This window comes from Equus caballus, chromosome 28, assembly GCF_041296265.1.
Source record: "Equus caballus isolate H_3958 breed thoroughbred chromosome 28, TB-T2T, whole genome shotgun sequence".
NCBI lineage: Eukaryota > Metazoa > Chordata > Mammalia > Perissodactyla > Equidae > Equus > Equus caballus.
Genome location: NC_091711.1, coordinates 4,822,501 through 4,832,041, shown reverse-complemented (window position 1 = coordinate 4,832,041; position 9,541 = coordinate 4,822,501). Strand labels below are relative to the sequence as shown.

The 9,541-nt window shown below is 58.1% G+C and overlaps 1 long non-coding RNA gene across 1 annotated transcript in view; it reads right to left on the bottom strand.

The window, feature by feature from the left end:
- Window positions 1-9,168: 9,168 nt before the first annotated feature.
- The window catches only part of LOC138921170 (uncharacterized), a 63,530-nt gene continuing 63,157 nt past the window's right edge, over window positions 9,169-9,541 (bottom strand). Inside the window, exon 3 of the long non-coding RNA XR_011433517.1 lies at window positions 9,169-9,541. This exon is cut by the window's right edge and continues 245 nt beyond it. This is a non-coding gene — a long non-coding RNA (uncharacterized lncRNA).

Genomic DNA, 9,541 nt, shown 5'->3' with positions numbered 1-9,541 from the left:
ATCAGAGAAGGACCGTGACGACGGAGGAATTGTCCGCAGTCTGTCAGGAATTGTGTGCAGCCTGTCACTTCCGGCCCAGAGGGTCTTTCTAAGGCAGACGGACAGACAGAGCCCACAAGTCGTAGAGGAAAGGACCGAGCCGCTTGGCCGCTGAAAAGTTTACAAGACAAAACGGGTCTCCCTCCGCACGGGGCCACAGCAAAGCCCAAAGACGACACACGGGGGGAGCATGGGTGCAGATTCACGTGTGGTGATAAGAATATGGATTTCAGCAGGGCTTCCCGTCCTCATCAACAAGCAGAAGCACCCAAATGGTGCGGGTTGGGGGCAGAGACCTCACAGCCATTCCCTCCACAAATCGAGTTCCCCGGGACATCCTCACAGCGCCGTGCTGTGAGTGTGTGTGGGTGTTTAAAATGGGGTAAATGTGGACGTGGAACTGCTCCGTGAAACCAAAATAACAACAGTCGTAGATCTTCTTTGGTCATTTAGAAAATTCTTTCCCCCCCCCCCCCCCAGCGGTGCACGTATTTCCCTTCCAAAAAAGAAGAACGGGAAAGGAGATGTTAAAGGCAAGCAGAGAGAGGAAAACTGTTGCAAAACAAAAGCTGAGCTCCCGTCCGAGGGAGGCCTCCTCCGTTAGAGGCCTAGGAAATCATTCTGACAAAATGGAGGATCTCTGTCTTTGGTGTCGATTCCCTCAGAGGTCAAGAGAAACCTTTTCCAATGTCTTTATCAGGAGGAGACTAGAAGTTAGAGAAAAGTATCCTTTCGAGAGCGAGAAAAACCAATTCTGATTTTGCATCAGCTTCCCTCCGATCTTGAAACTCATTGACTTGATTCCATTCTGTCGATGGAAATAATCCGGAACCAATCTATCTGTGAAAATCGGGGTGAGTTTATTCTGACCTAAGATGTAAGGACTGTGGCCCGGGGCCTTTCTTCCTGAAGGAAGAAAGGGCGCCCGGGAAGTGGGGTGTACAGAGTGCTTCTAGGCCCCCAGAGAGGACGTTTCACATAGGATCGAAAGGTCCCTTGGACGATAGTCGCGACACTGCTCTGTCAGCACAGCGATCGACAGACACTGCTGGGTGGCAGGTCTGTTGTCTGGGCCTGGGTGGTCACAGGTGAGCCGGATGGTCAAAGGTGAGCGCAACCATCCGTTCCTAGCCTAAGGAAAGATGCCTCTCCTTAAGGAAAGGCCCGAGCACGGGGAAGCTGCTCCTTTCCCTTAAGGGCATTGGTTCTTGCCGTAGGAAATGTTTAAAGCAGATCTACGATGCGATGCGTGCTCGACGGCCACGTCAGGCCCTTTTGGAAAAACACTGTCAGGCCGAATTAGGCCGACACCCAATGGCTTCCTCATAGACTCCAATAGATCCTATCGCTCGCCATTTCTATCTGTCCACTCGTTCCAATTTTAGGCCACTTGACCACGAACACACCTTTTTCTCAGATGTTTTTCCCCGTGATCACCTTTTCACAGACAAAACGATCTTTACTTTTTAGGCCCTCTTGCCTGAAGGCAGCCATCTCACTTTCCTTGAACACAAAGATGTTTCCCATATTCACTTTTAGTGGCTTTTTGTTTTGTTTTGTGTTGTTTTGTTTTGAGGACGATGAGCCCTGAGCTAACTGCTGCCAATCCTCCTCTTTTTGCCGAGGAAGGCTGGCCCTGAGCTAACCTCCGTGCCCATCTTCCTCTACTTCATATGTGGGACGCCTACCACCACGTGGCTCGCCCAGCGGTGCCACGTCCACCCCCGGGATCCGAACCGGCGAACCCCGGGCCGGCGAAGTGGAACAGGCACACTTAACCAGCGCGCCACTGGGCCGGCCTAGTGGCTTTCATCGCATTCGTTAAGTAGAATTTTTAACCCTCACGAACCTTAATTTTGGTGAAAACTAAGAAGTCAGCAATTAGGAACTGTCCTTCCCATGAGCAGTCTGTCGCTTGGCCAATTTCTAAACACTTGGCCACTTTTAGAAACATGGGATTTCATAGGTTTATCTCTTCCTTCGCTTTATTTGATTTCATCTCACTTTAGTGTTTGGGTGAGGAAGATCGGCCCTCACAGAGCTGACGCCTGTTGCCAATCTTCCTCTTCTTTCTGCTTGAGGGAGAGCGGGCCCGAGGTAACACCTGCGCCCCACTTCCTTGATCTTGCGGACGGGATGCCACCACAGCCCGGTGTGAGGAGCGGTGGAGGTCCACGCCCGGGATCTGAACCCGAGGACCCCAGGCTGCCGAAGCTGAGTGCAGGAGCTTAACCACTATGCCGCCGGGCCGCCGTCCCCTGTCAAAGCTTTTAATAAAGCACGAGACGTGTTCCTCGATAGACCCAAACGTCTTTTCGTTTCCGTATCCTCACAAACCCAAAGTAGATAAACTTCTATTTAGCCACTCACGTCTCAGGTTCTATCTTACTCGGAAATGATCTACATCGTCAGGGAAATTGTTTTTTCTTAAGTTTGGCACCCGAGCTAACGACTCTTGCCAATCTTCCGTTTTTGTTTTTTTCCCCCCCTCCCGATTTTTCTCCCCAAATCCCCCCCATGACATAGTTGTCTATCTTAGTTGAGGGCCGTTCTAGTGGTGGCATGCGGGACGCCGCCTCCACACGGCCCGACGAGCGGTGCCGTGTCCGTGCCCGGGATCTGAACGGGCAAAACCCTGGGCCGCCGAAGGGGAGCGTGTGAACTTAACCACTCGGCCACGGGGCTGCCCCCGTCCGTGGACTTTTTTATCACCTGATTTCACCTCGCAAAACTTCAAAGCTTCAAGTTATCAGAGAGGTTTGGGAAGTTGTTTCTATTTATTTAATTAATTTATTTTTCGAGGAAGACGAGCCCCGAGCTGACACCTGCTGCCAATTCTCCTCTTTTTGCCCCGGGAGAGTGGTCCCGAGCTAACATCCGTGCCCATCCTCCTCCCGTTGATAGGCGGGACGCCGACCACAGCATGGCTCACCAAGCGGCGCCACGTCCGCACCCCGGATCCGAACCGGCGAACCCCTGGCCGACAAAACGGAACGTGCGAACTTAACTGCTGTGCCGCCGGGCTGGCCCTTCGGGAAGTTCTTTTCAGGACACGGGCCATAAACTAGAATCACCGCTACAGGTTTATCGGAGCGACATCAGCGTTCGTGGTGGATTGAGTCGTCCCCTCTGTCTCTCCCCTCCAGGGGACAACCAAAGGGACATCTATCGACCCACCCACCAAGGATTCCCCCCCGCATGGCACAGCAGGATGCCTGAGAGATCCACGCAGCCCTACAGCGGCAAGTCACATTCGCACAGTCAAAATTCAATGGCAGAGGGGGCTGGCCCCGTGGCCGAGTGGTTAAGTTCGCGCGCTCCGCTGCAGGCGGCCCAGTGTTTCGTGGGTTCGAATCCTGGGCGCGGACATGGCACTGTTCATCAGACCACGCTGAGGCAGCGTCCCACATGCCACAACTAGAAGAACCCACAACGAAGAATACACAACTATGTACCGGGGGGCTTTGGGGAGAAAAAGGAAAAAATAAAATCTTTAAAAAAAAAATTCAATGGCAGAGACAAAACGTTAAGGTCAGCGAGAGGGAAGAGAATAACCGGCCCAGGAGCAACGGTGTGAAGAACATGGAGAAGACGGGTCCTAGACGCCGGGGTCCCCGGAGCAGCGATTTCATCAGAGGCCCGCGAACGTCCACGATCTCCACACCACGTTTATGGCCGACTGCGTGTGTGGGTCCTTTGGAATCGACCAGGCTACCGTCTGGGCCACTTTGGGACATCGTGTCTAGCTGCCCCGAGCGGTGGAGCTGTCGTTCGAGTGTAAGATGGGGCCCATCCGGGGAGAGCATGGGGACGGGGAAAGGGAGGCCGCGGGAAGTCACAGAGTCTGAGGTGTTCGGGGGAGACCGACTCTTCTAAAGTGGAGGCGGTAGAAGGAGAGCAGCAGGATTTTTGGATTTTTGTTCTCTCTGTTAGGTATCTGGGTCCGGAGGAGAGTGGGGCGGGGGGGGATGGTTGTGGTGGTGGTGGTGGTGGTGGTGGTGGGTGTGAGGCTGAGGCAGGGCTGGTGTTTCCTTTCCGGGTCAGGTGAAAGAGCTCCTCCAGTGGAGGTTTTTGGACAAGGGGTCTGGTCTGGCAGGATGGGAGGTTGCGGGTCGAGCCACAGGGGAATCTGTCGTAGCTCAGACTCGGGCCTTTGAAGAAATAGACAGAGAGAGGAGTTTTGCTCTGTCTGTCACCGCAGCCGGCACCTCAGGAGCAACAACAGAAGGCTTCCCGAATGAGTGAAGGGGCAGGAGCCAGCGTGCCCCGTGCCTCTCTCAGCCCTGCGCCGGCAGGGAAGGAAGCAGGCAGGCAGGCAGGCAGGCAGGCCTCAGGGCTACTCCCGTCCTACTGCCCGGTGGTCCCTGTCCCGGCCCCGCCCCCACTCTCCCCCTGACCCTCACTGCTCCCCAGCCCTCTTCTCAGCCAGAGAGGCGATGGGGGGGGCGGGGCGGTCCCAGAACAAGTTTCCTCTCATCCACCATCATCTTGCCACCCTGACGACTTGGCCCGAGATCCGGCCTAGGCTGTAGCCGTGTGTGGTTTTCCTGTGGACAAGGGGGCCGGTTCACCATTTCGGAGGAAACCCCTAGCCTTCCACTGCCGAGTCGAGTCGGTGGGACTCGCCAGCCTGGAAGGGGGGAGGGGGGAGGGGAGGTCAGGCCCATTCATTCCGACGGGCCTGGTGTCAGGGCTTCATTCAAGTGCAGGAAGCTCTCTCCCATGGCCTCGGGCTCTTTTCCATTGAACGGCTTTCTTCAATTCCCCCACCCTTAGGCCGCAGTCCGCCAAGGGCCGGGAGGCAGGGAGGGAAGATGTTGGGGCAGGGTGGCTGTCTGAGAAACTCGCCTCGTCTGGGGCAGAAAGAGTGCCCCCCTCCTTTCTCTAACCCTACTAGACTGCTTGAGGATCACGGACGGTTTGGCTCATCGATGAGCCCTGCGTTATGGGCCCGGCAAGCAAACTCCTAACTGGCAACCCGCTGCTCTAGGCGTGTGTGGGTTTTTTGATCATTCACCTTCAAGTTCGCACGACATTGGTCCGTGTCCCCCGCCCCAGCTTCCCATGGGAAATCCTCCGTCTCTTTCCACAGACTCACTGGCGACTTCACACAGCGCCTGCCTCCTCCTCCTCCTCCTCCTCCTCCTCCGAAGGAAGGAAGGAAGGAAGGAAGGAAGGAAGGAAGGAAGGAAGGAAGGGGCTGACCCCGTGGCCGAGCAGTTGAGTTTGCACGCTCCGCTTCAGCAGCCCGGGGCTTCAAAGGTTCGGATCCTGGGCTCGGACACGGTACCGCTCATCAAGCCACGCTGAGGTGGCGTCCCACACGGCAGAACCAGAGGGACCCTCAAAGAGAATATACAACTAGGTACTGGGGTGCTCTGGGGAGAAGAAGAAGAAGGAGGAGGAATAAAAAGAAAAGATAAGATTGGCAATGAGCTCGGGTGCCGGTCTTTAAAAAAAAAAAAAAAAAAGAGGAAGAAAGATGGACAAACAGGAACGAATCCCACTGACGGCACCTCCAAATGGTGGGGGGTAGGGGGGGGGGGGGGGTGGGGAGTGGCATCATCGGGCCAATGGTGACTCTAAGTCGTGATCCCGCGGTTGTGTTATTTGATATTTTATCGAATCGATTTATTATTTTATTTTTGAGGAAGATGAGCCCTGAGCGAACATCTGCCGCCAATCCTCCTCTGTCGGCCGAGGAAGACTGGCCCTGAGCTGACATCCGTGCCCATCCCCCTCTACTTTCCAGGTGGGACGCCTGCCACAGCGTGTCTCGCCAAGCGGTGCCGGGTCCTGCGCCCGGGATCCGGACCGGCGAACCCGGGGCCGGCGGAGCGGAACGTGCGAACTTCACCGCCGCGCCACCGGGCCGGCCCCCGGAGTTGTTTAAAAAATCCAGTAAGGGGCTGGCCCCGTGGCCGAGTGGTTAAGTTCGCGCGCTCCGCTGCAGGCGGCCCAGTGTTTCGTCGGTTCGGATCCCGGGCGCGGACACGGCACTGCTCATCAAACCACGCTGAGGCGGCGTCCCACATACCACCGCTAGAAGGACCCACAACGAAGAACACACAACTATGTACCGGGGGGGCTTTGGGGAGAAAAAGGAAAGACAAAAAATAAAATCTTCAAAACTCCAATAAAACTTTGAGTGAAGACGACGAGGAGGATGCGAAACGTATCTCACGCCTCCGAGCCGAGCCGTCCGTTTAGGAAGGGGGACGAGGACCCTTTGTAAGCGATGTCCCTTTTTAAGCACCATTCTAAACCACAGAACAGAACTCCCTCTCCTCGACCCGGAGCGACCCGGAGCGAGGAGGTTCCTGGGCGTGTCAGAGAGGGCCACGTCCTCTGCAGCACGAACGAACCGCCAGGGTTCGGCCACGGGAAAGAATTTCTTCCTCTCCAGGCGGACTAAAAGTCGCCGACGGCAGCGGGCGTAGGTGCTATCCTTCCCGTCCAGGAAAGGCAGGGAGAACTTCAGCCGTGAAGAGAAGGAGGTCTTCCTCACTCCCCGTTTCGGGAGGGCCCCTTTGGCAGGGGAGTTTTGTCTCCTGATTTCAAGTCAGGAAGAAAAGGGAGAGAGAGAGAGAGAGAGTGTCCTTCTCGTGCCAGGTCGGTCTGAGGGGGACCTCCTCTGGTTTCCTCCCTTCCCAGGGAAGGCCGTTCGCCCCTTCTTCTAGAAAAAGCTCCCAAAGCACCACCGCCCAGGATGGTTGACCTACGCCCATCGTCCCTCCTTTCCCAATCATTTCTACCGCGACAGAGGGACAGAGGCCCCGGCCCCATCCCCATCCCCACCCCCACCCCCATCGCCTGCCTCCTTGATGGCCAAAGGAGCTGCCTCTGAGAATGGAACGGGGCTTGGAAACCTTCTAGAGGGGTGACTCTCACCTGCCTGCCTGCCTGCTGGGAAAAGCACCCACGCTGTCCATCGGACTGCCCTTTTGGGCAAACGTAGGCGTGCCACATAGCGATCGACAGCTATGGCGGGGGGGCGGGGGCGGGGTGGCGTGGTGGTGCCCAGGATCCACGACACGTGACGGCTGCGGAGCACGACAGCCCTAAGACCTTGAGGGAGACGGGGTGGCGCGTGAATCCTTTCGGAACGAGAACGACAGGAAACGCTGACGGGGACGTGTTCTCGTCTCGAGAACACACCAACGCCTCGCACGGTGTCTGACCCGGGGTGCCTCTGACTTTTGTCACCAGAGACGATCCTGTCGACCGCCCCTCACGCTTTGGGGAAAAGGGGAGAGGGACTCGGTAGCACGGGAGAAGCCATCCATCCGCCCTTCCTTTCCGTCTTCACGGCTCCTTCTCGTGGAAAACGAGGAAGCCGACCGGAGGAACGGAACACTGACCCGGGCCAAAGCGTGGCCCAGCCTGAGCCTCCAAAACCTTCTGCTAAGTGAGAGGTGCCAGACATCCAAGGCGACCTACGTTGCGATTCCACACAGAGGAGAGAGCTAGAACGGTCCAACCCTAGAGGGCGACAGCAGATGGCGGCGGCGGCGGCGGCGGCGGTGGCGGCGGCGGTGGTGGTGGTGGTGGTGGTCGTGGTGAGGCAGATCCGGGAGTGGGGCCGTTTTTTCTTTCGGAGGGAGGGGATGGAAACGGAAACCTTCTGGAAATAGATAGCCGTGACGGATGTGCCACCTTGGGGAGAGAGACTCCCGAAGGCCACTGGCTTGTGCCCCGTGGAAAGGATGGATTCGGTGGGATGGGAATTCTACCTCCGTGTAGAGCGTGTGGTAAACCACGAGGTGGGTGGGTGGGTGGATGGCCTCCCTGCCTCGCCTCCACCTAGACGTCCACACACAGAGACCGACGAGGGAGGGAGGGAGGGAGGGAGGGAGGGAGAGAGACAAGATGGACAGAGGCCGAGGCCGAGGCCGAGGCAGTGAGCGAGTAAGTGATCGACCCTGGCCATAGGGATTCCTCAGAGGGCGTCTCTTGGCTCCCCAAACGAAGAATGTGTGTGGAGATCGAGAAAGATCACCGACCTAGGAGAACCAGCAAGACTTCCTCACCCTCCAGAGAGCCGCTGGGCCCCTGCCGTCCCTGCCACCGCCACCCCTACCCCTCGCCTTTGGCAGCGACGCCAACGAAAGGCAGGCAGACGAGTGGGAGAGTCGTGTGGTGGTGTCCCCCAAGGAAGGTGGGTCCATGCCGACGAGCGGTCGTCGGCGTGTGGAAAAGCCAGAGGCGGGCTGACTAGAAGGAGGGCGTCCTGGGGGAAGGGGCCAGGGTGTGAGGGAGAGAGGCCTGTTTCTCTTCCCCTGTTGGTCCCAAGTCAGGGGCCCAAAGGAGGAAAGCTGTCCGTTCCTTTCCGACTCGGACGGTTCGGGCGGGACCGACCGATCCCCGTGGCGGCGCGGTCGGGGCTTTCTGGACCAGAACCCCTCTCTCCGTCGCCTTTCGACCACACACACGCTTTAGAGGCCAAGAGAAAATGGATCGGGTCTCTCTGTCTCTCTCCCTAGAAAACAAGGGCCGGGGGCCGAGCCCGTGGACGAGCGGTCAAGTACGCGCCCCCACCCCGACCCCCGGCTTCGACGGCCCAGGTTTTCACCGGTTCGGATCCTGGGCGCAGCCCCAGACCCAGCATCGCCCTTCAAGCCCACATAGCAGAAACCCGAAAGACCTACCACTGGAACCTACAACTATGGATGGACGGGACGGGACGGGACGGGGCGGGGCGGGGCGGGGCGGGGCGGGGGTGGGGGGGGCGGCTTTGGGGAGAAGGAAGAAAGAAAAAATAAAAGAAACACAAGGACGGTCATCGCGATAGTTCTTTCCACTTCCATCCATATGTTAACAGGACCCAAGTTTCCCGACCTCCATTTGGATGCATGTTAACTAAATGGAGAAGCTATTCAAAGGACTCCTCTAAAGAAGTCCACGTTCTTCTTTCTAAATGATAATGAAAATCATTGTCACCACCGCTCTTCCGACCCTCCATGTCCAGACGGCCTCCCGCCCCTCCCCCATCCCCAACTCCCGCCCCGCCCCGCCCCGCGCCGACCCCCGCCCCCGGCATTCGCCCCGCCCACCTTTCCCTCTCCACTCCTACCCCCCCGCCCCCCGCCGCCCGGGACACCATCCCCCGCACCCCACCCCCCCCCCCATCCCGGCCGGGCCACCTGGTCGACCTCCTCGAACACTATATAAGAGGATGCCGGGCAGCCGGTGGCGCCCGACAAGCGGCCTCCTCACCGGCCGGACGGATCAGCCTCGCGGGGGCGGGCGATGGGGAGGCGTTCGTCCAGGTCAGGTCAGGTCAGGTCAGGTCGGGGGAGGGAGGATGCAGCGCCGGCCGGCCTGGTGCGTGGCCTGGTCCCGATCCACCCCGCGTCTCGTTTCTCGGGCCGGGACGAGTACAGGCGGGGAGGCCGACTCGGTCACGGAAAGCGGCCTTGGGGAGGTTTTGGCGAACGTCCCTGTCCCAGGGCCGTCTGCCGACTAGGGGACGGAGTCCTCCTCCATGCGCCTTCTCGCCCCC